This window comes from Orcinus orca, chromosome 9 (genome assembly GCF_937001465.1).
Source record: "Orcinus orca chromosome 9, mOrcOrc1.1, whole genome shotgun sequence".
In the NCBI taxonomy this organism is placed as follows: Eukaryota; Metazoa; Chordata; class Mammalia; order Artiodactyla; family Delphinidae; genus Orcinus; species Orcinus orca.
The window spans coordinates 46,399,994-46,425,004 of record NC_064567.1 but is presented as its reverse complement, the minus strand read 5'-3'; the positions used below and the strand labels follow the sequence as shown (position 1 = coordinate 46,425,004).

General features: G+C 41.1%; 1 protein-coding gene across 1 annotated transcript in view; it reads left to right on the top strand.

Annotated features, from left to right (window-relative positions):
* The first annotated feature begins 6,268 nt into the window (after positions 1 to 6,268).
* Positions 6,269 to 25,011, top strand: part of WIPF3 (WAS/WASL interacting protein family member 3) — a 119,073-nt gene continuing 100,330 nt past the window's right edge. Inside the window, exons 1-3 of the mRNA XM_049714859.1 lie at positions 6,269 to 6,411; positions 7,846 to 7,930; positions 9,028 to 9,191. The gene's annotated coding sequence lies outside the window, so the exon portion shown is untranslated. The remainder of the gene's footprint in view (positions 6,412 to 7,845; positions 7,931 to 9,027; positions 9,192 to 25,011) is intronic.

Genomic DNA, 25,011 nt, shown 5'->3' with positions numbered 1-25,011 from the left:
CTCCATAGTGGCTGTATCACTTTACATTGCCATCAACAGTGCAATAGGGTTCCCTTTTCTCCACACCCTCTCCAGCATTTGTTGTTGTAGATTTTCGGATGATACCCATTCTAACCAGTGTGAGGTGATACCTCATTGTACTTTTGATTTGCATTTCTCTAATAATTAGTGATGTTGAGCAACTTTTCATGTGCCTCTTGGCTACCTGTATGTCTTCTTTGGAGAAAAGTATATTTAGGTCTTCTGTGCATTTTTTGATTGGGTTGTTTGTTTGTTTAATATTGAGCTGCATGAGCTGTTTATATTTTTGGAGATTAATCCCTTGTCCATTGATTCGTTTGCAAATATTTTCTCCCATTCTGTGGGTTGTCTTTTCGTCTTGTTTATAGTTTCCTTTGCTGTGCAAAAGCTTTTAAGTTTCATTAGGTCCCATTTGTTTCATTTGGTTGTTACTTCCATTACTCTAGGAGGTGGGTCAAAAAAAAGATCTTGCTGTGATTTACATCAAAGAGTGTTCTTCCTATGTTTTCCTCTAAGAGTTTTATAGTGTCCAGACTTACACTTAGGTCTTTAATCCATTGTGAGTTTATTTTTGTGTATGGTGTTAGGGAGTGTTCTAATTTCATTCCTTTACATGTAGCTGTCCAGTTTTCCCAGCACCACTTGTTGAAGAGACTGTCTTCTCTCCATTGTATATCCTTGCCTCCTTTGTTACAGATTAGTTGACCATGGGTGCATGGGTTTATCTCTGGCTTTCTATCCTGTCCCATTGATTTATATTTCTGTTTTCAGCCAGTACCATATTATCTTGATTAGTGTAGCTTTGTAGTATAGTCTGAAGTCAGGGAGCATGATTCCTCCAGCTCCATATTTTTCCCTCAAGACTGATTTGGCTATTCAGGGTCTTTGGTGTCTCCGTACAAAATTTAAGATTTTTTTGCTCTAGTTCTGTAAAAAATGCCATTGGTAATTTGACAGGGATTGCACTGAATCTGTAGGTTGCTTTGGGTAGTATAGTCATTTTTGCATTATTGATTCTTCCAATCCAAGAACATGGTATATCTCTCCATCTGTTTGTGTCACCTTTGATTTCTTTCATCACTGTCTTATAGTTTTCTGCATACAGGTCTTTTACCTCCTTAAGCAGGTTTATTCCTAGGTATTTTATTCTTTTTGTTGCAGTGGTGAATGGGATTGTTTCCTTAATTTCTCTTTCTGATCTTCTGTTGTTAGTGTATAGGAATGCAAGAGATTTCTGTGCATTAATTTTGTATCCTGCAACTTTACCAAATTCATTGATTAGCTCTAGTAGTTTTCTGGTGGCATCTTTAGGATTCTCTATGTATAGTATCATGTCATCTGCAAACAGTGACAGTTTTACTTCTTCTTTTCCAATTTGTATTCCTTTTATTTCTTTTTCTTCTCTGATTGCCGTGGCTAGGACTTCCAAAACTATGTTGAATAATAGTGGCGAGAGTGGACATCCTTGTTTGCTCCTGATCTTAGAGGAAATACTTTCAGTTTTTCACCATTGAGAATGAGGTTTGCTGTACGTTTGTTGTATATGGCCTTTATTATGTTGAGGTAGGTTCCCTCTATGCCCACTTTCTGGAGATTTTTTATAATAAATGGGTGTTAAATTTTGTCAAAAGTTTTTTCTGCATCTATTGAGATGATCATGTGGTTTTTATTCTTCAATTTGTCAATATGGTATATCACATTGATTGATTTGCGTATATTAAAGAATCCTTACATCCCTGGGATAAATCCCACTTGATCATGGTGATCCTTTTAATGTGTTGTTGGATTCTGTTTGCTAGTATTTTGTTGAGGATTTTTGCATCTATATTCATCAGTGATATTTGTCTGTAATTATCTTTTTTTGTAGTGTCTTTGTCTGGTTTTGGTATCAGGGTGATGATGCCCTTGCAGAATGAGTTCGGGAGTGTTCCTTTCTCTGCAACTTTTTGGAAGAGTTTGAGAAAGATGGGTGTTAGCTCTTCTCTAAATGTTTGATGGAATTCACCTGTGAAGCCATCTGTTCCTGGATTTTTGTTTGTTGGAAAATTTTTAATCATGACAATATACTCTTGACCATAAAAAATATATAGGAAAAAGACTATAAAGAAATATATCAAAATGTATGGAGTGATTATTTCTATATATTGGGACTCTGGGAGATCTGATTTTTCTTTTTTTCTACTTTTCTATATTTTTGAATGAACTTTTTTGTAATCATTAAAAGTGGATGTTATTTTTACAAAAATCAGAACATTTTACATATTTTGATTTCATATTCAGCTTTTACATATTCAGCTTCACAGTAGAATTCTGTCAAACATTTTTTTTTTGTGGTATGCAGGCCTCTCACTGTTGTGGCCTCTCCCGTTGTGGAGCACAGGCTCCGGACGCGCAGGCTCAGTGGCCATGGCTCACGGGCCTAGCCGCTCCGCAGCATGTGGGATCTTCCCGGACCGGGGCATGAACCCGTGTCCCCTGCATCGGCAGGTGGACTCTCAACCACTGCGCCACCAGGGAAGCCCTGTCAAACATTTAGAGAAGAGCTAACACCCATCCTTCTCAAACTCTTCCCAAAAATTGCAGAGGAAGGAACACTCCTGAGCTCATTCTATGAGGCCACCATCACCCTGATACCAAAACCAATCAGAACATATGTCCATAGTATTAACTAAGTGAAAAAGAAATGTATGAGGAAAAAAATGGCTGGAAGGAAGAATATCAGAATTTAACAGTTTCTGTTTGATTTCATTTCTGCATTCTGGTTTTTTATGTTTCCCAATTTTTTGATAATTATCATAGCATATACTAGCATAATTAGCATATAGCATAATTTTTAATGTAAAAAACACTTTATTTTCTTAAGTAAAAGGTAAATGATTAATGCAAGGCAATAAATGCCACACACACACAAAGTTCCAATAGTAAGCAAGATTATTAGAGGGGGAGTTCACTGTGGGCCGTGTGTTAAGAATTGCCTCATGGGAAAAAAAAAAAAGAAGAATGGCCTAATCAGAGACAGAGCTTTTGCTGAGCCTTAAAGCATGGACAGGTGTGACTGGGCAAAGAGGAAGCGGGAAGACACTTCAGGCCAGGAAAGTGGCCTGCTCACAGAGTGGAGGTGGGACATTCTTACAGGGACAGAGAGCTCAGACAGGGCTGTGGTGGGTGATGAGCACAAAGTTGAGCTCCACTCAACTGGGGAGGGCTGTGGGTGTCCAGTGAAGTACCTTGAATTTATTTTGCAAGTGAAACATTGGAAGTTTATACCATACACGCCCCAAGCAGCCCAGGAGATGGTTTGCAATTACATTCAGATAGTTGTTTCTACCAGCCATTGGCCCACTTCCAAAGTCAACAAGACTTTCATTGGTGACATCCCATCACACTTTGTGACCTGTATTCCACCTCCTGCCGCTTTCTCTTTAATATCTTCCCCTCCACTCAAAGCTCTTGATTTCGTGGCTCCACACGGCTTTTTCCCTCCTGTAGTGAGTTCCCTACTCTACAAAACCATCCCACATTCTTCCTCTCATCCTCCCCCAACCAAGAAAATGGTTCTTCCCTTAATGTTCTTGATGGCAGATAGGAAATTATCTAGCTATAATAATTCATAACAAAGGAAAATTACTCATAAATTTAACACTTACTTTCATGGGGTATTCACATTTTAAAAGAGGGGCTTGGTAACCCATTGGACTTAGAACAATGGAGGGAGGGAGGTTAATTTTTTGAGCGACTTGCCTCATCCTCAAACTAACAAAGCGGCCAATACAACTTCCCAGAGCCAACAACTTTGAAAACCTGTCAATCCTTTTAAATCCTTGTAAGCTGAAGACTGAGAGCTGTAGGAAACAGGATCCAAGTGATCCTCTGAGTTCTGGCCAATGCCAGGGAGTGCTGGAGCTGACAGCTGGTGATATTCTTCTCTAATTACATGCTGATCAATGCAGGTGAGTAGTGGTTTGACAAAGAAATGCAATCTTGGGATCCCAGGCAGAGCCAGGACTTCCTTTGACCCCTGGAGTTGGGTCATGTACTTTCCTGTTTATCCTACTGCCCACCTATTCAGGGTACATTCCTCTTGAGCTCATGCCCAAGGCCAGGAAGGAGGAGGAAGAGGGGAAGATATGCCTGGGACAGAACTCTGAGCTGGAGAGGGCGAGGTGAGGTGATATGTGGAACAGATCCAAGGGACGGTTATTATTAGTGCCCATGGTAAACAGGAGAGCTGCTTACACGGGGATGAAATCAGCTGGTTTTTTACTGCGGCAAGTTCCAAAGATACCTCTGCTCTCTTCCCAACCTGATCTGACTCTCTGAAACTTGGAAACTGCATCCCCTGCTTCTAGTTTCTCCACCCTCAGTGGACTTGCTGAAGCTAGATGCATAATAACAATAATGACAACAACTATTGTAAGCAGCCATCCAGGAACAGTTCTAAAACTTGACATAGGTAAGCTCAATTTTCCTTACAACCACTCTCTGATGGAGGTGTTGTGGTTGTCACTGTTTTACAGATGGTGAGCTTGAAGGCCAAAGAGTTTAAGTCATTGCCCAAGGGCCCCCAGCTGGTGAGTGGCAGGGCTGGGACTTGAACTATCCCTAACCATTCTGCTGCACTGCTTCATTTACCCGTCAGGAGAACCTATCCAATCATTTTGGTCTCTGGCTTCTTCTGGTAATGGTTCTCGCTGTCTCACTGTGACCCACATTACCAGCCCCTCTGCCACCTGCCTGGGTGTTCCCTTGGTCAGGACTTCTCATGCTAGTCCATGGGTCAAACTTTGATGTGCAAACTCAATGTAACACCTGATTCTGGATAACAGATACCAGCTCTGTTTCCGTCTCTGACAGTGGCGAACACTCACAGGGCTGCCTCCAAGATAGGATCCCTCCTGGATCTACTGAAACACCTATGGAAATGCTCTCATTTGCAAAAACGCTACAATCCCAGTTGCTGCCCTGTGCCTTCTTCTTCCACTGCTTATTTCCCCTTTCTCTGCCTCTCCCCCGCCCCTTCCCCTCCCCTTTCTATATCTCCTTTCTCTGACCTATAACAGCTTCATTGAATAACCTTCACTACAGTTCTTGTTATTGGGCTTCTCACTAAACAAATGCAGCTAGTGTCTCTTGCTACCCAGAAATTCTGTAATTATAATAATAATGTCTACACACAATTTTGAACCAGTCTGAAGGCTGCTCACTACTGTGGGTTGTGTGTACAACACAAAAGAGGAGAAACATGTGGGAAGGGAATCAGGAAATAAGCTTGGAAGAACATTCTGTACTCTATATTTTATTTACAAGGGGCCTTGATTATTTATTATGAGCATTATTATTCTTCCCTGTAATCACAAGAGAAAAGAAAGTTGAAGTTGAGGGATATTAACGGAAAGCTGGGAGGCCTCTGGGGTTTTGCAAATAGCACAAACAGGATAACCAGGAGCTGAGGACTGTACCAAACACTTCCACAGTCTCCAAGGGGGCTGCCCATGCCCGACGGCCAATAAGCCACCTCATGGGTGTTTCCTTCATCAACATCCAACACGGTGACTCCTCTTTGTGTTTTTTATTTCATGGAACCTTTTGATAATGGGAATCTGATGAATGGGAGGCCTCTGTGTGCATAATCACACAAGCAAACATCACCTTCTTAAAATTTCAGGAATTCACAGACTTCCCACAGACATGAGAAGGGGACCCTAGATTAAAAATTACCCATCTGTACTTCCCTGGTGGTGCAGTGGTTAAGAATCCACCTGCCAACGCAGGGGACATGCGTTTGATCCCTGGTCTGGGAAGATCCCACATATGGCGGAGCAACTAAGCCCATGCACCACAACTACTGAGCCCATATGCTGAACTACTGAAGCCCACTCACCTACAGCCCGTGCTCCACAAGAAGAGAAGCCATTGCAATGAGAAGCCCATGCACCGCAATGAAGAGTAGCCCCCGCTCGCAGCAACTAGAGAAAGCCCACGCACAGCAACAAAGACTCAACACGGCCAAAAATAAATAAATTAATTAAATTAAAAAAATTACCCATCTTTTATGGACTATAAGTTTGTGTCACCCCTAAATTCATATGTTGATGCTTTAATCCTCAGTGCAACGGTATTTGGAGGTGGGGCCTTTGTGAGGTACTTAGGTTCAGATGAGGTCATGGGGGTGGAGCCCCCATGATGGAATTGGTGCCCTTATAAGGGGATAAAGGGACCAGAGCTCTCTCTCTTTCCCCCATGTAAGGATACAACAGGAAGTCAGCTGTCTGCAACAACAGAACCCAACCATGTTGGCACCCTGATCATGGGATTTCGGCCTCCAGACTGGGAAAAGTAAATTGTTCTTTAAGCCATCCAGTCTATGGTCTTGTGTTAAAGCAGCCTGAGGTGATTAAGACACTATCTAAAAGCATGTTAAGAAAGATTAGTGCTCAAGAAATTGTACAGAAATGAAAGGTAGAATTGTTTAGTGCAAAGGAGATTTGATGTAGGGTTAGGTATGGATTCACATGCCAGGTCTGCCATCACTAGGACTATGACTCTGGGCACCTTACTTAACCTCTCTGAAGGATTTATCACTCTGCCTTGGAATGCTGCAGGGGTTTCTAAAAGGGGTGATTCTTTCTCAGAACAAGAGAGATCTATGTGTCTGGGTCCAAGTAAGAGAGATTTTACCCTTGCCTGCTCCCAAGGCCTCTGGCCAGTTGATGAGAGGGGCTGTCTGCCTTACTGAACAGGGCCTAGGGTGTCCCAGAAAAATGCATTAGACTGTCCTCTAGAGCATCAAGAAGCTGAAGGAACCCAAGGAGCCAGAGAGGTTTGCTTATGTAAGTCCTTGGTGAAAGTGCAACCTAAGGGCAATTGTATTTCTACGTTGAAGGGTTTTTGAGGTTTTTTTTTTAAATCAAATGGAAAGGTCAAGGCTTTAAACGGCATAATGATTGGTTGTTTATCTCCATTCTCCTCTGCTTCTGGTACTTCCGTGAACATGTTCTGACCTCAAACTGTGGGTGGGAAGGCAGGAAGGATGCTGTCTGTGCATTAGTGTGAGCCTTGAAGCTTGCCCGAGTACTTCTGAAACTGCCAAGATGAAATAAAGAGCACACAGCCTCCCTCTGCATCTCAACCTGAAAGTGACACTGTAAATTTTGAATTCAAAGATTTCAGAATGTTGTGAATCATTTGATAGGTATTACTAGAAAGAGAGGTTGTGGCAATTAAATGAGAAAAATTTATTGGAGGCGAATCATAGACTTAAATAAGAAAGCAAAACCAATCAAGCTTCCAAAAGAAACGAGAGACTATCTTCGCGACCTTGGGGTAAGCAAAGATTTCTTAAGCAGAGCATGAAGAGGACTAATCACAAAAGAAAAAAAATTGATAAAAACAATTCTCTTTGGTATTACAAAATTTCTGTCCATCAAAAGACACCATAAAGAGAGTTACAAGGCAACTTATGAAGTGAGAGAAGATATTTGCAGTACGTGTATCTGTCTAAGAACTCCATGGTGAAAAAAGACCCTTACAAGTTAAGTTTTAAAAGACAAAACCAAAATTTTAAGTGATCAAGGGACTTGAGCAGGCACTTCATAGGGAAAGAAGCCCAAACGGCCCATGTGTGCATAAACAGGTACTCAACATCATTAGTCATCAGGGAAATGGTAATTAACAATCACAGTGGTAGACAACTACTCCCCCGCCAGAATGGCTAAAATAAAAGACTGACTGTACCAAGTGTGGGAGAGGATATGGAACAATTAACTGAACCCCCCCCCCATACCCTACTGGTGGGAATGTAAATTGGTTCAAACGTATTCACAGGTGACCCCCATGAAGATGAGAGTCCTGAGACAGAAGAAGACACCTAGTGGTAGAAATAAAAATAAAGTGAGCCATGGTTGGGGAGGTGAGTATCAAGTCTTTCTTACCCTTGAGTCCACTTGAGGAAGCCCTTTGCTACTGATTGGTGCCCTGGGGGAATTCAGCTGGCCTTTACACAGTCCTCCTCTCCTTGCTCATGTTTCCTTCTTCCCTTTGGGTTTTGATCTCTAGGTCTGGGACCATTGATCTGGTTCCACCATCACCACCACCAACACCATTCCCAGTTCCAACAATTTATTTTTATTACTTCCAGGGGATAAACAAAGAAATAGACAGCAGGCTAATAGATTTACTCCCTATTGCTGCAAAATACATGCCTAAGCAACCCTTTCTCATGCTGGTACAGTTTTATTTGTCATAAGATTCTCAGGCTTAGTATAGACTGAAATATAGTCCTTCATGGCAATTATTCTTTATTAAGCATGAATGCCTGTGATTATCATCTTATTTAGTAAATTATCCTTGATCTTTCTTCACACCCACTACTTGGTTATTCTGTGTGCTTCTGGTGCCTGATTCCTACTACCCTTCCTGACACCCAACACTCCTGCTGTGGCCCTTACAACTGAACAATGCTCACGGTTCTATGAATTTCTCATTCAGCCAATAGCATCATTTGCCAAGAAAAATTTGGGAATATTGGAACACAGCCTCCCTTCACAGTCTGTGAACATTTCTGTGCTTGAAGTTAGAGATATAGTTTTAGACAGTAAATGTTTAACTCCAGCCTAATCTCAATTTTCCTTAGATTTAGTGCACAGTGCACCAAAGTTCTTGTGGGTTATTTTCCTGGATGGTGCCTGATATTTGGGCCACTAAATGCTTCCATGTGTTTAATTCAAGTGGTCAAAGGAAGGACAGATTTGCATGCAAGACCATTTCTAGGAAATTTATCCCTGAGGCACTCACTAATTTTTTTCAGTGTCATAAACCCTGCTGACCTCCAACAATAGTTGGAACTTGCAGTACAAAATGGAAGTTTCTTTTGTTTTGTTTCTAGCCAGAATTATATGAGTGGGCTCTCCCTCTGTGGCAAACATGACTTATTGCCTACTCAATATTCATTTCCCACTACAACCATCCTACTCCTTCTCTGAATGCAGAACCCTGATTTTGCTCCAGGAAATATTGAGCAATGGATCTACACCAGGGATGGCATGCTCATCCCCTACCCTGGCCTATGATTGGTCTAGAGGTGGCCACATGACCCAGTTCTGCCAATGAGATGTAAGCAGACACCTGCTAGGTGGAGCTTCTGGAGAAGTGGCTGCCTTCCTGATAAAAAGGTACAGGCTTACTTGTTGTGGCTCTTTGCCCCTTTGCTTTTACTTTCTTCTCTCCTCCTTTTTCCTACCTATAACACAAACATGATAGTTGAACAGCAGTAGTCACCTGTGATCAAAAGGAAATGGCCGGGCTTCCCTGGTGGCGCAGTTGGTGGGAGTCCGCCTGCCGATGCAGGGGACACGGGTTCGTGCCCCGGTGCGGGAGGATCCCACATGCCGCGGAGCGGCTGGGCCCGTGAGCCGTGGCCGCTGAGCCTGCGCGTCCGGAGCCTGTGCTCCGCGATGGGGGAGGCCACGGCAGTGAGAGGCCCACGTACCGCAAAAAAAAAAAAAAAAAAGGAAATGGCCAAGAGAAATGCAGATATCAGCCTTAATGTTGTTGAGCTGTTGAATCAACATCAGGCAACTCCCACCTCCAACTTCTTAGTATCTGAAAAAAATAAACCTCTAACAGTTGGAGCCTCTCTAGTTGGTCTTCTATTACTTGCAGCCAAAGGCACTCCTAGCAGATGCACTTTTTTTTTATCACGGTGAGGTCAAGCAGAAGTAATACATATTGAGCAGTTTCTACACACTAGGGGTTGGGCTGTTTTAAATGTGCTAGCTCATTAGCCCCTCATATAACCCCATGAAGTAGCTCTTAGCCTCTGTCTGTCTACAGATGAGGACACTGAGTTCAAAGGGATTGAGGAAAAGGCAGATCTAAGATGAAACACAGGCCTGTCTGACTCCAGTGTCCAAGCGCTTGTCATCCCACCACATTGGCTGTCAACAGTTGGGTGGAGCAGATGGAGGCTTGCCCTGTTTTAGCTAAAATATGAACCTTCAGGCTGTGTGAAGTAGGGGCATCTGTTTGTTTGTTTGTGTTTGTTTTTATCTTTTTTGTTAATACCCTTAAGACAGTGTTCGACAAAGCGCTGGTCTAAAAGAAGTTTGCTATCCTACCCCTCTCTCGGTTTTATGTTCAAAAGTCAGGTAGAGGAATGTATGCTCTTAAAAATAGGCAAAGCCACTTCAGATGGAAGTCAGAAAGGCTTCTTTGAGGAGGTAATATTTGAGCAGAGTCCTCAACAATAAGAAAGAGCCCTCCATGCAAAGCTGGGGAGTGGGGGGCAGTGTTCCAAACAGCATGTGGCAGTAGCATGTGCAAAGGCCCTGAGATGCAAATAAACCTGATGTGCGACCATGACTGGGCATAATGAGTCAGGAAGTAGGAGATGAAGTTGGAGAGGCAGAAAGGCCAGATTGTGTAGGGTTTTGTGGCCGAGGAAAAGTTTGGAAGGCACTGGAGGGCTTTACACAGGTGAGTGAACTGATCTGGCTTGCCTTTTAAAAAGGCCACTTTGGGGACTTCCCTGGTGGTCCAGTGGGTAAGATTCTGAGCTCCCAATGCAGGGGGCCTGGGTTCGATCCCTGGTTGGGGAACTAGATTGTACATGCATGCCGCAACTAAGAGCCCGCATGCCAAAACAAAAACAAAAAAACAAGCCACTTTGCAGCTCTGTGGAGAATGGACTGTAAGGAGGCCAAGAGTGGAGGCAGGGCGACCACTTGGAAGGCTGCTGCAGTAATACAGGCGAGAGATGATGGCGGCTCAGACGAGGGTGGTAGCTGTGGAGATAGAAAAAGCACTGGGATTTGGGGGACATTTTAAAGGCAGAACAGGCTTGACTTGGATCTGTTGTGGGTGCTAATGGAAAGAGGAATCAAGGATAATTCCCAAGCCTCTTGTGGGATGGTGGTACCTTTTGCTGGGATAGAGAAGGCTAAGACGGATCATTCGGGGGAGGACGCTGTGGAAGGGAACCAACTCTTGGGAACCAAGTGCTGCAACGCACCCCAAGGTTCACTGCAGCACTATTTACAATAGCCAAGACATGGAAGCAATCTACATGTCCATCAGCAGATGAATGGATTAAGAAGATGTGGTGCATATACACAATGGAATACTACTCAGCCATAAAAAATGAAATAATGCCATTTGCAGCAACATGGATGCAACTAGAGATCATCATACTAAATGAAATGTCAGAAAGAGAAAGACAAATACCATATGATATCACTTATAGGTGGAATCTAAAATATGACACAAATGAACCTATTTATGAAACAGAAACAGAATCATGGACATAGAGTTCCATTTTGGATATGATACGTTTGAGATGATTACAAAACACAAATCAAGTTGTTGAATGGGCAGGTAAATAATACAGTAAGTAGCATAATTATAACCATGGTCATTGATTAGGCACCTGCTATCCACAAGGGTCCTCATAAAGGTCACCACACTTCACACTCAATCTTATGAAATAGCTTTTACTACTGCCACTAACCCCAGAAATCCAGACAAGGAAAAATAGATTTTCCCAAAGGTCAGGCAACTTGCCCAAAATTCTACAAGGGAATGTGGCAGCCAAGGCATGAACTCAGGGCTTGTGATTCCAAAGCCCAATCCATGTTCTTCTCCCTGAGCCCACCCAGTGAGAGGAACCCTGGGGAGAGCTTTCCAAACCCTTTCTAAAGCTATTGTGTACATCCAGGGAAGTGGGACCTTCTTTGTAGGGCTGGGGCTTCCCTAGACCGGGCTACTAAGCTTCTCTAGGGCTCATTCTCTGGGCAACCTCAATCCCCTCTTAAGGAGACAGGGAGGAGATTTTTCATGGACCAATGAGATTTTTCACCTTCTAAGTTTTTTAAATCTGAAAAGCTCTCAGTTTTAGTCCAAAGATTGATGCTTTCCTATCACCTCTCTCAGGGCTTTTTAAAAGTTTGACATTACTTGACCACATAGAAAATATTCTCAGATGTACTTGTTGTGAAGGAGAGAGAGAACTTTTCAATTTCTGGGCTGGAGAAAGAGCAGCTGTCAATGAGAGTGCATTAAGATCTCTGCCTCTGATTATTTTAACCTTAACGATTTCTTTAAAAGCTCCTGCAAACCTGTGTGGTGGAAAATGGTGAATCCTGTCATTACTCAAACTGAAAATGAACCATGATTCCATCTTCTGAGGGCAGCCAAGCAGTAATATCAGCAAAATAAAGGTGGATGTCAGAGCTGGGAGTCTCTGCCGAGGTCCTCACACAAGATGGTGAGAGCAAGTCCAGGTGATCTTACAGGTCCACAAAAGGACTCCAGGAGACACCTTATACCCAGATAGTGTAGTGGATGTTCCAATCTGAGGAATGGCAGACACCAAACTGAGCAGCACTTGAATCTCTGTCTCTAAGAAACATTTTCTTGTTCAAGTCCATTTGGGGACACAACCCAGATTTTCCTCCTCTTGGTGTAGAGAAAAGGGAACTTCCCTACACTGTTGGTGGGAATGTAAGTTGGTGCAGCCAATGTGGAAAATAGTGTGGAGGTTCCTCAAAAAACTAAAAATAGAACTACCACCTGATCCAGCAATCCCACTCCTGGGCATATATCTGGAGATACATGCACCCCAAGGTTCACTGCAGCACTATTTACAATAGCCAAGACATGGAAGCAATCTACATGTCCATCAGCAGATGAATGGATAAAGAAGATGTGGTATATATACAATGGAATACTACTCAGCCATAAAAAATGAAATAATGCCATTTGCAGCAACATGGATACAACTAGAGATTATCATACTAAATGAAATGTCAGAAAGAGAAAGACAAATACCATACGATATCACTTACAGGTGGAATCTAAAATATGACACAAATGAACCTATTTATGAAACAGAAACAGAATCATGGACATAGAGAACAAACTGGTGTTTGCCAAGGGAGAAGGGGTTGGGAGAGGGATGGAGTGGGAGGCTGGGGTTAGCAGATGTAAGCTTTTATATATAGAATGGATACACAACAAGGTCCTACTGTACAGCACAGAGAACTATATTCAATATCCCGTGATAAACCATAATGGAAAAGAATATATAAAAAGAATGTATATATATGTATAATGAATCACTTTGCTGTACAGCAGTAATTAACAACATTGTAAATCAACTATACTTCAATTTAAAAAAAAAAAACAGATTTCCATCCTCTTCCTCTGTTTTTCTCCCAGATAATTTCAAAGAGGAAAAAATCTGGCTCCTCCAACAGAATGCAATGAGTCGATGTCCTGAGATTGAACAAAGCTTGTTTTGCTTTTATCCCCCCGGCCTCTATCTTGTCTTTTGAGTCATATTAAACCTGACATTATCCAATGGCTTTTGCATTTACTGAGTTTTAAACTTGGTGCAATTTGTGGACAATTTCAATAATGTGTCTGATACATTTGTGCTGGAGTCATCAGAATCTGGTCCACTGGACAACCCTGAAGACATTGCTCTGTCAATCTTTTCTCTTCTCCCACCCTATTTCCTTAAGAAAAGAGATAAAGTATAATCCTGACTATTTACTGGGTCATATGCCATAGTTCACCCCCAGTGAATTCAAAACCCAGGAACGGTCAAGCAACTTTACAAATATTCACTTGCCACTAAACCAAGTAAAACTTTATACTGGAGGGAGAGTGAGTGAGGAATAGAGAAGATTTCAGGACTAATTGATTTCAACTTCCTAAAGCAGCTAAGCACATGTGGGGTTTGAATTATTATTTGCAAATCTACACCCGTCCCCAGAAAACAACCATAATGCATAATTAAGATAGAAGCCCAGCAGTTTCAATCCTAAGTGAGCACTTGTGCTTCAGAAAGGAGAAGTGGGATTATTGGTTTGGTCAGCTAATTAGCTGTTGCTTGCTTACCTGCTTAGAATTCTCTCGTTCTACTAATTCAATGACCTCATCAACACAAAGACTGGATTGTTTCGACTTTCACATATAGTCTCTCATTTCTTTATCATAACTGTACATGAGCTAGCTGTATTATTACCCTTATTTTCTAGATGGGGAAGACAGGGTTCAAGGAGGTACTACAAATTAAGACAGAGACCAAATATTTGGCTTTGATATTAAATTCCCCATGTGCTTATCCATTACATGGGATCAGCCAGATATGGTCTTAAACTTGTCTTAGAATTCCTTAATGAGAGATATTTTTAAGCCTCTTTTTAAAAGTTCAAACTAATAGCATGATGGTTCGTTTTATCCTTTAATATGTAGAATCCTCTGATTGCATGCCTATAACTATTAAATACTTAAAAGACTAAGGGAGAGGGAGTACCGTGGAGTTTATCCTACCCAGAGACAGAACAGTTCCCTGCACAGAGTAGCTGATCTATCAAGATTTAATGAACGCATGCACTTCTGGGCAGTTACTACAAAATATAAAATATGGTTAATTTATTTTAAAACATAGTTGGGATAAAATTATACCCCAATTTCAAAAATGTCAATATTAGCATATGCATAAGGAAAATAATCCAGAAAAATATATACCAAATGTTTAATATCTGACACAACGTGACTTAAAAAGAAAATTAATGCAAAATTATGTACACGTAGTATATTTGTGCTACAGTTAGGAGTGGAGTCAAACAGACCTACTTATAAATTCCAGGCCCTTCACTGTCCACGGTAGGGTTCTGAGCAGGTTGTTTAACCCCACTGTATCTTCTTTTTCTCATTTGACAAGTGGGGGTAATAATAATGTGCACATCACTGTATTGCTGTAATGATTAAATCAGACAATGTGTGTGTGTGTGTGTGTGTGTGTGTGTGTATATATATATATATATATATATATATATATACAGAGAGAGAGAGAGAGAGAGCGCCTAGGATCTTGAAGAGAAACAGTGCCAGAAACAGAAGAAAACTTCCCCCAAAAAAGTATAGAGATAAGAGATGATATCACATCCATGAAACAAGAACACTCACAGAACAAGAAAGAACTCTTGGAAATTATAAAAGTGAATGCCAAAATTAAAATGAAAATTTTGAGAAAGACTCCGAGACATTTTAACAAAAAGCAACTAAGAGAAAACAATATGAAAATTAAAGTATTAATCTATCAATAGAAGGTCTCTATCAGATTAGGTTTGACTACATATAACAGGAAATCTAAAACAATAGTGACTTAAATGTGCAAGGGTTTATTGTCTCTTAAATGGAGGTAGGCATGCTCAGGTTTGTATGGCAGCTCCAGAGAGACTCCTATTTTGTACTCTGTCTTTTAGAGCATGTAGCTTCTTATCTTCAAATTTGTATCATGGTCCAAGATAGCTGCTGGAGCTCTGGACATCATGTCTGCATTCCAGTATCAGGAAAGAGGAATTCAGGAAGGACAGAGGGCACTTCTTCCAGCTAAGTCAGCTCCAAGAGCCATTTTCCAAGAAATCCTATACCAACTTCCACTTAGATCTCATTGGCCAGAACTTAGTAACGTGGTCCCATCTAGCTACAAATGAGTCTGGAAAATGTGTTCTTTCCTCTAGGTAGTTTACCATTAACAATGAATAAGTATTTTCCTACTAAGGAAGAAGGGGAGGATGTAAATATTTAGGTAGGCAACTAGCAGTCTTTATTACAGGGTCCAATTTCTGATTAATAGGAAGTCTACGAAGGGTGAATAGAGCAAAAGGATAGGAGGAAATTACAGAATTAGTACAAAGAAATCATATCTACCCATCGATGAACTGCCAATTGTCAATCATAATGAATGAGAAAGGATCCCTCCAAAGCCCATCTCAAAAGATTTCAGATTACTGGACATAAAGAGAAGATCTGAGGGAATTCCCTGGTGGTCCAGTGGTTAGGACTCCACGCTTCCACTGCAGGGGGCCCAGGTTCTATCCCTGGTCAGGGGACTAAGATCCTGCAAGCTCAGCACGGCTGAAAAAATACCAAACAAACAAAGAAACAAAACAAAACAAAAAACCCCAAAAACCAAAACAAACAAACAAACAACCACGAAGATCTGAGGCAAGTTCCCAAAAAAGTATCAGGGCTAAAAATAGCAATGGACTTGCCAATGGCAGCACTGGGAGCTGGAAGACAGTACATCAGTACCATCAGCATTTTGAAGAACACATCCTAGAATTCCATACCTGGCAAAACTAACAGTCAAGTATGTAAAGTCTCAACCACTGAAGAATGTGCTAGGGAAGAAACCAAGAAGGAAGAAAATGTGCTTCCCAGGAAACAGGACATCCAGCACGGAAGGAAAGGTGAGAGTTTCCCAGGACGGCAGCTGCTTAGCAGGCCCAAGAGGCAACCAGCCCAGTTTGGAGTAGGAGGAAAGAATGGAGAGTTTATCTGAAATTTGTACTGAGAAACTAGAGAAGGGCATAAGAAAATTTAACAATAAATACAAAGAAACAAATTTAAAAATAAAGCAATTACAAAAGCTAAATCCCCATCTACCGTGATTGAAGTTAGAGGATAATGTCTAAAACAATAAATCGAGCAACAGTATTTTATGCATATTATTTGAAATATGGACATAGATAGAAAAAGAAAAAGCTAAAAGATTTGAGAGTGGTTGCCTCTGCAGAAGAGGAAAGTGGGAGGTGGAAAAGGAAATTCTATTTTTCATATAAGCTTTTTAGCATTATTTTAAAACTTATCCACATTAACACTTTGATTAAAAAAATCAATTTTAAAATATGAAAACAAATAACATGTTGTTGTCCTTTTACTAAATTATCCAAACTTTCTCAGTCGTGTCCTTCATTGAAATTATTGAGATAAAATAATAAATGAACTAAACTAATAGATTAATCTGGATTAATTTTATCCTTATTAGGAATTCAATACTGCTATCAGCTGATTCTGTGCCTCCTAGAAATCAAAGTTTCTCTGTTCTAAGTCTATCTATCTCAATCTCAGCACCTACAAGAAATGTCATTTTATCTCAGGAAGGTCGATACCAGACAGCAGACACACACACACACACACACACACACACACACACACACACGGCATTTCTGTCTCTGTTTCACTGATTCAATTTGAAGGTTTTAGAACAAAAGATCCACTGGAATGGTTTATCAAATATGAAACTATTAAATTCCTGGGTCCTTAGAACCCAGTTTAACTGCTGATGAAAAAAAAAAAGCAGCCAAAAGCCACTAATGAGATAAATTATGAATGGAAAGAATCTGTCAAACTGAATTGGGGAAGGAGACAACTAACAGAACATCTCTCCAAAGATAAGCGTTATTAGAAAACTCATTGTGCAAGTTTGTCACTAACAAATCCAGCTACTGAAGCATTTTCCTGGGCTGATAAAGATAACAGAATGTGTATGTCCTGTGCTATTTTACATGTGCCAAAGTACCCAGACCTTCCTTTATGTTATTTCTCTCTGAAAGAGGAGTTGATTGAAGAGCCCCAGGAAGCTTTTCTCTCTTTGTGGGTAACAACTGGAAGACAGTTAACGGGCCTTTAAAGTGTGTGTGACAGAGGTGAGCAAAATAAGAGCCGCTTCAAGCCTCTCTCCTTGATTTCACGGGCTAAGCCGGGGTTCCGTGCTGACCCCCAAGAAGGAGAAAGAACAAGTGAGGCTCCATTCTGCCGGACCTGAGCTCCATGCCTTTCTTCTCTTTGCTCAACTGTGATTTGATACCTAGTGAAATGTCTTTTCATTTTACAGATACATACTTTCCACATATGAGTGGCTGCTAGCCCTCAATCTTATTCCAGATAAAAGCTGGATTTTGAGACCCAGTTGCCCTTAAGAGTAATATCACTCCCAGGTTGACCCCTGAAATGAGGGGTGAACCACACCCAAGCTTCGGATGCCTAGGTCCCTCCATCTTACCACTGGACTACGTAATGACAAGGAAATTCGCACATGAGGTAATGTTAAGTGAAAAAAGCAGAACATGTGTGTACACAAATGTTATATATATGGATGGGTATGTGTGTGTGTTTCAGAGAAATGCATGAAAATATCATCTGTGTCTGTGTTGTAGAATAATTATGGGTTATCTGCAAATTTTCTTCTTTGTAATGTTCTGTGTTTTCCAAATTCTCTCTACAGGGAGCCAAGAAAATATATTACTTTATCGTTAAAGACAAAATAAAAGAAACCTCAAATAGAACTTTTTTTATAAAAGAAGACATATCGATGGCCTGCCTGGGAGAGAGGGGGAAAGGGGAGGAAACAGAGTCTGTTAATGGATTCACCACTGTGTGGTCTTTGCCCACACCTGGGAGATCTCAGTGAGCTCTGATGTCAGAGACAGGGTAGGGTGTCGGCTAAGAGGAGAGGCCAGAAGGTGGAACCCATTGTTCTTGTGAAAATGAGTGAATTGACACAAGTAAAGCACTTAGAATGGTGCCTGTTTAGTCACTGTTAGCTGTTTTGTTTTTTTTTCCCTCAGAGATTTTGGCTTCCCCATCACCCCTACAGCTCCTCTTCTCTTCAAGACAATGAACAATTATTTATTGCCCTGAAGGAACTTCCAGCATATTTTCCACCTGTTCGCATTTTCTCTGTTATAATGTGAATTTTGGATGTGGGAGATATGCTGGAAGTTACACCCTGAAATTCCCATATGCATTTTTTCCTGGTCTGAGTCACATGGCCTTTGGTATCACAATTGGGCTTCCCTGCTGGGGTTTCATTCCTCAGCAGCCTTTTCCAGTGTCATTCCTTCCCCCATCCTCACTAAGTGCTTCCTGACTATTCGCTTGAATTGCCAAGAAGAAGGATAAATACTTTCAGCTGATGTACTTTGAGTCGTGATCATCTCTTTTCAAGTGTTTTCAGGATGCAGTCTTTTATTCTCATTAAGAATAAAACAGGGAAACACAACTAATCTGGTATTTGAACTTGTTACCCTATAGAAGTGAAAAGATGAAGACAGGTTTCTCTTTTTAAGAATTGACTAACCAAGGCCTGGCTGTGTCACCTGGTTGACTGACCTTTCAGACAGAGAAGCTGTCACTCTCCTTTGTTGCCATTAAATAGCAATTTAACACCATGTCACATCAGCCCTTGTTACCATCTTAATATGCAGAAGTCCAGGACCTTCAAAAGCAGTCAATTCTTGATCATCCTTGCAAATAGGGCGTCTCTGTTACAGCAGTATGAACACAGCCAGCCCAAAATGGCAGAAATTTTGAAAGCGAGTTTATTTAACCTTGGGCTACAATTTTAACATTTGAAATGTGTGAGGCTGCTGTTTAAAGGTTTGTACCACTTGAAACAAAAGAACAAAGCTACAAAGTTGAGATCTGATCCAGGAATTGCTCAGAAACTCTTTCTTATTCTATCATTCTGTTCCAAACTGCTCCATGATTTCACACCAAGCAGGTTTAGCCAGAGTCCTTTCTCACCAAAAAAAGAAATAAAACATCCCCGTTAGCTGACTTGTCACCTCTAAGCTGTTGTCTTTCGGGTGCAGAATCTTCCCTGGACAGGCGAGAAAAAGAGGGCTAGATATTTTTTTTTCTTAAAGATTTATTATTTATTTATTTTTGGCTTTGTTGGGTCTTAGTAGCAGCACGTGGGATCTTTCACTGCGGCATATAGACTTATCTCTAGTTATGGCAGCAGGTTTTCTCTTCTCTAGTTGTGGCACGTGGGCTCCAGAGTGCCTGGGCTCTGTAGCTGTGGAGCGTGGGTTCCAGAGCCTGTGGGCTCTGTAGTTTGCGGCACGCAGGCTCTCTAGTTGAGGCGTGCAAGCTCAGTAGTTGTGGCACGCAGGCTTAGTTGCCCTGCGGCATGTGGGATCTTAGTTCCCTGACCAGGGATAGAACCCGTGTCCCCTGCATTGTAAGGCAGATTCTTTACCACTGGACCACTAGGGAAGTCCCTAGATTTTTTGTTTTGTTTTGTTAATTACTCAAACATATACTGAGTACTGACTTGTTATATGACACCTAATGTGCTAGGTGCTGGTGGTATTGGGACAATGACACCATTTCTGCCCTTAAGGGTATAGACAAATAAATCAATAGCTATGACAACATAATCTAAGTGCTGCAGTACAAATAGAGGAAGAGAGTGTTAAATATTCAGAAGAGGGCCTCCTGGTCTACCTCAAGGGTTCAGAAAGCTTCCCTAGAGTAAGGGAGCATTGATACTGAAGGATGAGGAGGAGTTCTCCAGGGAACAAGGAGGGAAAAGGTATTCCAAGACAAGGAAATGGCTTGGGGGAAGGCAGAGTCAGGAGAGCATAGGGTGAATCCATGGGGTCCCAAGTCCTTTGGGGATAGCTGGCACACATTATAATATGGAGAGGGAAGATGAGGGATGGGAGATGATGTGGGAGGGGTAGATTTTGCAGGACTTTATATGCAATATAAAGTTAAGTTAAGTTATTTAGGCTTTACCTCAAAAGCATGCAAGAGCAATTGAAGGATTTTAAGCAGGCGAATTAGGTAATTAAATTTTCACTTTAGGAAAATCACTGTGAATGCAGAGTAGAGAACAGTCGGGAGGATCTGGGAGAACATTGGAGCCAGAGACACCAGTTTGGAGATGATGGCAGTGGACCAGCCCTGAACTAAAGCAGTGACAGAAGGGAATGACCAGGAAAATAACGTGTCTGGAAGGCAGAATGGACATGGTTTTGTGATGGATCAGGTGGAAGTCAGGGAGAAGGGAAGGATGACCCAGGTTTTTGGCTTGAGAGAATCGGTTACTGTTAGTGCCATTAACAGAAGCAAGTAATCCCAGAAGGAGGATAAAATCCATTTTAAAAGGCTTCCAGTATGGCAATGATAGCTCTTACCATGATGGAGATTGCATTAGACACAACTAAGCTGAGATGGGAATGAGCCATTCATCTAGCCATGTATTCAAGGAATGTGTTCTACACCAGGCACTGTGCTGGGCAGTGACCTGAGAGTCCTGTACAAGAGATCGGTTTCCATTCACAATTCTACTCCTCACCAGCCCTGAGACTTTCACAAGCCCATTAACTTCTGAGCTTCCATTTCATCAACTGAAATATGGTGACCAAACCCATAGCTTGTTAGGATGATCATTATAACAACACTGGGGTAAATTGTAATCACTATAACCCAGACAATAATTTCAACAAAGAAGCTGAAAGCAGAGTTTGCCTATAGGATAATGGACCATAGTGCCTACAGAAGAGCCAAGAAAACCAGGTGAAGAAAACTGTCACAGAGAAGTGTGACAGACCTGGATAGAAGTGAGGAGGGGACCCAGAAGGTCCATTACCCACTTCTTCCTACACCACATCGACTGCCCCTTTTACCCACAGCGTAAAGTAAGGTGACATTTTTTGTGGACAAAGGGAGATACTCTAAAACCACATAAGGGGGTTTGTAAAGCTGAGGACAGTTATCAGTAACATTTCTCATTTTAAATAATAATTTTCAGACATGGGGGTAAGATGGTGGAGTAGAAAGACGTGTGCTCACTCCCTCTTGCGAGAGCACCGGAATCACAACTAACTGCTGAACAATCATCGACAGGAAGACACTGGAACTCACAAAAAAAGATACCCCACATCCAAAGACAAAGGAGAAACCACAATGAGATGGTAGGAGGGGCGCAATCACAAGAAAATCAAATCCCATAACCGCTGGGTGGGCTACTCACAATCTGGAGAACAATTATACCACAGAAGCCCACCACTGGAGAGAAGGTTTTGAGCCCCACATCAGGCTTCCCAACCTGGGGGTCCAGCAACAGGAGGAGGAATTCCAGAGAATCAGAATTTGAAGGCTAGTGGGATTTGATTGCAGGATTTTGACAGGACTGCAGAGAACAGAGACTCCACTCTTGGAGGGCACACACAAAGTAGTGTGCACGCCAGGACCCAAGGGGAAGGAGCAGTGACCCCATAGGAGACTGAACAAGACCTACCTGTTAGTGTCGGAGGGTCTCCTGCAGAGGCAGGGGGTGGCTGTGTCTCACCATGGGGACAAGGACACTGGCAGCAGAAGTTCTGGGAAGTACGCCTTGGCGTGAGCCTTCCCGGAGTCCACCATTAGCCCCACAAAAGAGACTGTAAGCTCCAGTGCTGGGTCACCTCAGGCCAAAAAACCAACAGGGAGGGAACCCAGCCTCACCCATCAGCAGACAAGTGGATTAAAGTTTTACTGAGCTCTGCCCACCAGAGCAACACCCAGCTCTATCCACCACCAGTCCCTCCCATCAGGAAGCTTGCACAAGCCTCTTAGATAGCCTCATCCACCAGAGGACAGACAGCAGAAGCAAAAAGAACTATAATTCTGCAGCCTGTGGAATGAAAACCACATTCACAAAAAGACAGACAAAATGAAAAGGCAGAGGACTATGTACCAGATCAAGGAACAAGATAAAACCCCAGAAAAACAACTAAATGAAGTAGAGATAGGCAACCTACCAGAAAAAGAATTCAGAACAATGATAGTGAAGATGATCCAGGACCTCAGTAAAGAATGGAGGCAAAGATCAAGAAGATGCAAGAAATGTTTAACAAAGACCTAGAAGATTTAAGAACAAACAAATAGAGATGAACAATACAATAACTTAGATGAAGAATATACTAGAAGGAATCAATAGCATAATAACTGAGGCAGAAGAACAGATAAGTGACCTGGAAAATAGAATGGTGGAAAGCACTGCCATGGAACAGAATAAAGAAAAAGAATGAAAAGAAATGAAGACACACTAAGAAGACCTCTGGGACAATATTAAATGCACCAACATTTGCATTATAGGTGTCCCAGAAGGATAAGAGAGAGAAAGGACCTGAGAAAATATCTGAAGAGATTATAGTCGAAACTTCCCTAACACGGGAAAGGAAATAGCCACCCAAGTCCAGGAAGCGCAGAGATTCCCAGGCAGGATAAACCCAAAGAGAAACATGCTGAGACACACAGTAATCAAACTGACAAAAATTAAAGACAAAGAAAAATTATTAAAAGCAGCAAGGGAAAAATGACAAATAACATACAAGGGAACTCCCATAAGGTTAACAGCTGATTTCTCAGCAAAAACTCTACAAGCCAGAAGGGAGTGGCATAACATATTGAAAGTGATGAAAGTGAAGAACATACAACCAAGATTACTCTACCCAGCAAGGATCTCATTCAGATTTGATGGCAAAATCAAGAGCTTTACAGACAAGCAAAAACTAAGAGAATTCAGCATCACCAAACCAGCTCTACAACAAATGCTAAAGGAACTTCTCTAAGTGGGAAACACAAGAGAAGAAAAGGACCTACAAAAACAAACCCAAAACAATTACGAAAATGATAATAGGAACATACATATCAATAATTACCTTAAACGTGAATGGATTAAATGCTCCAACCAAAAGACACAGGCTCGTTGAATGGATACAAAAAAAGAGCCATATATATGCTGTCTACAAGAGACCCACTTCAGACCTAAGGACACATACAGACTGAAAGTGAGGGGATTGAAAAAGACATTCCATGCAAATGGAAATCAAAAGAAAGCTGGAGTAGCAATACTCATATCAGATAAAGTAGATTTTAAAATGAAGAATGTTACAAGAGACAAGGAAGGACACTACATAATGATCAAGGGATCAATCCAAGAAGAAGATATAACAATTATAAATATATATGCACCCAACATAGGAGCACCTCAATACATAGGCAAATACTAACAGCTATAAAAGAGGAAATTGACAGTAACACAGTAATAGTGGGGGACAATAACACCTCACTTACACCAATGGACAGATCATCCAGATAGAAAATTAATAAGGAAACACAAGCTTTAAATGACACAATAGACCAGATAGATTTAATTGATATGTATAGAACATTCCATCCAAAACAACAGGATACACTTCCTTCTCAAATGTACACATAACATTCTCCAGGATAGATCACATCTTAGGTCACAAATCAAGCCTCGGTAAGTTTAAGAAAATTGAAATCATATCAAGCATCTTTTCTGACCACAAAACTATGAGATTAGAAATAAATTACAGGGAAAAAATACAAAAAACCCAAACACATGGAAGCTATACCATACATTATTAAATAACGAAGAGATCACTGAAGAAATCAGAAAATACCAATAGACAAATGACAATGAAAACACAACAATCCAAAACCTATGGGATGCAGCAAAAGCAGTTCTAAGAGGGAAGTTTATAGCAATACAATCCTACCTCAAGAAACAAGAAAAATGTCAAATAAACAATCTAACCTTACACATAAAGAAACTAGAAAAAGAAGAACAAACAAAACCCAAAGTTAGTAGAAGGAAAGAAATCATAAAGATCAGAACAGAAATAAATGAAATAGAAACAAAGAAAACAATAGCAAAGATCAATAAAACTAAAAGCTGGTTTTTTGAGAAGATAAACAAAATTGATAAACCTATAGCTAGACTCATCAAGAACAAGAGGGAGAGGACTCAAATCAATAAAATTAGAAATGAAAAAGAAGTTACAAAGGACACTGCAGAAATACAAAGCATCTTAAGAGACTACTACAAGCAACTCTATGCCAATAAAATGGACAACCTGGAAGAAATGGACAAATTCTTACAAAGGTATAACCTTCCAAGACTGAACCAGGAAGAAATAGAAAATATGAAAAGACCAATCACAAGTAATGAAATTGAAACTGTGACTAAAAATCTTCCAACAAACAAAAGTCCAGGACCAGATGGCTTCACAGGTGAATTCCATCAAATATTTAGAGAAGAGCTAACACCCATCCTTCTCAAACTCTTCCAAAAAGTTGCAGAGGAAGGAACACTCCCGAACTCATTCTACGAGGAGATCATCACCCTGATACCAAAACCAGACAAAGACACTACAAAAAAAGAAAATTACAGACCAATATCACTGATGAATATAGGTGCAAAAATCCTCAACAAAATACTAGCAAACAGAATCCAACAACACATTAAAAGGATCACCATGATCAAGTGGGATTTATCCCAGGGATGCAAGGATTCGTTAATATAGGCAAATCAATCAATGTGATACACCATATTAA